Raw genomic sequence first — 4,545 nt, 5'->3', positions numbered from 1 at the left:
GCTCAGACGCCCAACTGTGGCATTTCTTTTAAAGCCCTTTATGTGGTGTCGCTCAGATGCCCGACTGTGGCATTTCTTTTAAAGCCCTTTATGTGGTGTCGCTAAGACGCCCGACTGTGGCATTGCTTGTTATTTGTTTCATAAATTTTAATACTACCATGTTATTGCACTTTTATAAATAACTTGCTTGCACGCATCAGAGTTTCATTTATCTTTTGTGACTGACGTCATGAGCATAAAATATTTTCAGCACATCATTGTTATATTATACCTGTGTTCATAATGTTTGCGAGTACATTCAAAGTACTCACTGGCTTGTCCCTGGCTATTGTCTTGGCCAGATTTTCTTGCACGAAGAGGAGCGACGCGATGACAGCCCCGGAACCTAAGTAATGGAGATAGCAGCCTCGCGAAGATAGGAGTTAACCTGGTCAGCTGTTCCCGTGGGAAATGGAGTCCCATAGACACTGATGTTTCACAACCCGCTTCCGCCATCAACCACTAGAAACCATTTGTTGTACTCACAGGCCAGAATGGCCTTGTACTACATATTTTGTTTTTCTGCTTGGAATTTCTGTATCAAGTTGGAGCCTCATCAGCTAACAGTAATCCTGGGGCTGATGAGCACGACGGTCTTTTCTGGAAATTTATTACCTGGAAAACCGGTCGTGACAGACTTGGTATCAGAGCCAGGCTGACCATTGGCTAATCCTATCTTAGCCAGGTCAATAAATTTAGGCAAACCAACCCACCAAACCATAACCAAACCCCAGCCAAGCTTCTCGTGCAAGATAGCCACACAGTGAACCAACACCTTTTGGCAGTCGGTGCCCAACCTATCAACCTAACCTGTCGCTCATGCGCCAGTGACCGGCCCCTAAATAGTCCTTTCTCGCAAGCGTGCGAAGGAAGACTCCGTCCCCTTTTTCCTATAAAAAGGGGCACGCTAGCCCCAACACAGCACAGCACAGCCTCTACCCCCAAACCAAGCTACAATGCCTGGCCCTGTCGTGCGCAATGAAACCACAGCAACCAACCTTGGAGGTTTTGTGACCATACTCGCAAACCTCACCCGTCGTGCCTATGCGTTAGAAGAGCCACCAGAATTTGTTGTGTACCAAGGACCCATGAGCGGTGAAGACCGTCAATTTTGGGCCACTGTGCACATCAACGGTAGGGGACTGTCACCCGAGCGCCCCTACAGGTTCACCGGAAGAACAACTTCCTTTGAGCCACAAGCCATACAACTAGCTGCTCGAGAGGATATAGTTCATCTCATGCACTTGTCGCCCAGAGTTAACTGTCGCTCGTTCCACTACTACCCCAGTCGTGAAGGGTATGGTAGACCACCCCAAGTTGCCAACGGAGATCACGAGACAGATCCTGCATTGTTGCACCTGGTGCGCTATGTAAGTGCACTAGAGGAACTGTGCGATCAAATCACTATTGATTTAATTGCAGCTCGTGGAGAGCTAGTTCGTCGAGCCCCGGCGAGAGAAGAAAATGAGCCCAACGCCGACAACCCAGTCGTGTTGTTTGGACAACCGATCGAGACCCCGAGATCAGCTCCAGCCATCAGCCGAGATGCTTTGATGACCCCAGAAGTGCTTCGTCGCCTTTTGGGAGCACACTCCAACGGGGTTGTGGCCAACAATCCCCGCGATGGTCATCATCACTACCCCGACCCTGCAGTTCCTCCGCCATCTCCGACTAATCCCGGCAGTGAGACACGTGGAGAAGCCTCGACATCCACCAGGCACGCCCGTTTAGACATAAACGAGGTATACTAAGCCGTGCGAGTAGTACCGAGTCTCGGTGTATCCTCACTTTGTAATCATGCGACCGTGTATATTAGCGCAGCCTGTCGTTGTGCCTCTGTTTTAATAGTAGCCTTGCATATTTGGTCAACGCATAGTTGCATATTTTTCCGGGCACAACTACCAAAACCAACCCGACGACAACCACAGTAACACGTCTCTTTATGAGATATGTGTATCTCTGACACTGACCTGACCTTTGGAGCTAAGCTGGCAAATTTATTACCTTTCACCACGGTAAAACGAATCCGGCTCCATTGCTATATAAAGGCCACCTTGTGACCTTACCCAGCAACCCTCACCTTGTGCACCACACTCACAACTTTTTCCTGTCATGCCGAGCCCCAGCATTCATCTGAGAACCCCAGATGCAACCCCAGGTAGCTTTGTCAAAATATTGTGGGATTTTACACGCAGTACCATGGGTTCTACCCGGCCACCTCAGTACGAGCTGTTCAAATCAAGGATCACGCCTTCCACCTCGGAATATTGGGCAGCAGTACACATTCCTCCCGTAGACTCCAACCAAGATCCAACCGAAGTTTCCTTCGTGGGGAAATCTATGCCAACCCCACACTTGGCCATAGAAGCTGCTGCGAAAGAAGCGATTGCTCGTCTTCGATCCATAGTACCCTATGCCCGCGAACGAGGATATTATTACTTTCCGAGCCGTGCAGCACCCGGAGTAGTAACGTCTTTTCCTGGTGGGCGTATTGAGAGAGACCCAGTTCTGGCCAACCTTATCCAGTACATCATCGCTCAAGAGCATTTGAACCAACAAGTGATGGATTATCTTCAGAATCTCACTGATCTGAATCCTCAGATTGCCATCGGCAGACCACTGAGGCCCGACCCGGAGAGACGCACACATCGACTAGTCAATCCACTTCCTCCGATAGAAGAGGAGTGTATCCCTTTACCAGAGACATTTTATCAGGACCCCACCCAGTTACCGTTTTCATTTTAGACGTCACTACTGTATTTGTTTTCGCAGCATTTATATTTGCGTGTATCTTATGCATGGTACCCCAAATTTGTGCGACGAGTCGAGTATTTAGTTTCTACTGGTATGAGTAATTTTCTTCGTGATTAACTTGTGTAACCGCGAAAAAAATCCTAGTATGAGTTTTCTTTTTACTGAATTGCTGCATCATTTATCCCCTCACTACGTGGATTATTATTATTTTTTATTCACGCACCACCACGGCAGCAGTCTCACAACCGCTCGAACGCATATGGAACTTTTGTTTTTCACAACGGCTCTTAGCAAATCTCGAGGACGAGATTTTTTTAAGGGGGGTACTATTGTAACACCCCAAAAATTTAACCAGGTTTTTGTTATTAAAATTTTGCCAAGAGTTTAAAATTTTTGCATGCAAGTATATCTCTGTTGATTTCAAAACTTTTCTTTTAATATTAAGAAATTTTTCCCAAGTGGATCCTTCCAAAATATATTGGACTTATTTTCCCTCTCATTTAAAAAAACATCTCAATCAGGAGATTTATTTATAAAATTATTTCACCCTGAGCTTTATTCATTAAATGACTTGTTTTAAAATTTGGAGCTCTTTTTGAACTACAACCTTTTGATATATTTATCTAAAATTTTCACCAAAATTTGGAGATATCATGTGATGTCTCTAAATCACTTTTGTGCAATAATATATTTCATTCATTGGATATTTTGAGTTCTACACCAAGTTTTCAAATCTGGTCCAGTGGGCAATTTTACACTACAACCTATTTAAATATTTATTTAAAACTTCTACCAAAATTATGGGATGTCAGTAGGATCATATTATTCCATTATATGCAATAATCCAGGGATGATCTTTGAGATTTTTGAGAGAACCAACCTCATCTTCATTCTGGTCCATCATGATAGTTTGTACAGCAACCTTAGTCTTACTTGCCCTCTGGCCCTTGATTCTTTATCCTACTTGTAGACCACCCTACTAAACCCCTAAGTCCAGGAGCATACACTCATTTGATCATTTTTGATTCATGAAATGATGCCAATTACTTCCTGTCCAGGAATGTAGTGTTGCAAAACTTGCACTAGCAAGTTTCTCCTTTTGCCAAACTAACCCTACCACTCTCTCTTGCATCTAAGGAGACACTGATCTGGAGTTTTTGGCCACCCCAAGAAATGCCTAAATGCCCTTAGCATTTTGTCAAACACCTTATGGGCATGATCTATTTTGACATGAGTTTTTGTTTACACTGTGAACTTAATCCCCTGACCAGACCAGCATGTCCAATGGTTTTGCCTTAGACTATAACCCCACCCTGCTAACTTTCTTGTGGTTTGGAGCCCCCTAACATGCCATAGCATTTCGTCAAGCACGTCCCGTGCGTGCACTGGGCGCGCCCAGAGCGCGCAAATTGCAGCCGCGCGCCCGAGCCGACACGCTGGCCCCCCTGGATTTTGGCCCGCTCTGCAGCACCTCGCCACGCACTACCCTCCTCACAGCAACGCGCCAAGCCACCCTTGGCGGCACACCGGCGGCCGCAGCGCGCCTCTGCCGCGGTCGGCGCCGCCAAAGCCACCCGGGCTCGCCACCTGCCCCAAGGAACAGCGCAAGCATATCCTCCGCTCGTCGGCTAGCTCCCGTCATCGCCACGACGCCCTGACGCTACAGGGAGGCGGTTCGCTATCGTCCTTATCGCCGGCCGCCGCGGAACCGCCTTGCCTCGCCTATATAAGGACCCCCTAACTCATCCGAGC

The sequence above is a fragment of the Triticum aestivum genome, chromosome 6A, assembly GCF_018294505.1.
Source record: "Triticum aestivum cultivar Chinese Spring chromosome 6A, IWGSC CS RefSeq v2.1, whole genome shotgun sequence".
NCBI classification, from domain to species: domain Eukaryota; kingdom Viridiplantae; phylum Streptophyta; class Magnoliopsida; order Poales; family Poaceae; genus Triticum; species Triticum aestivum.
This window is presented reverse-complemented; position numbering follows the sequence as displayed.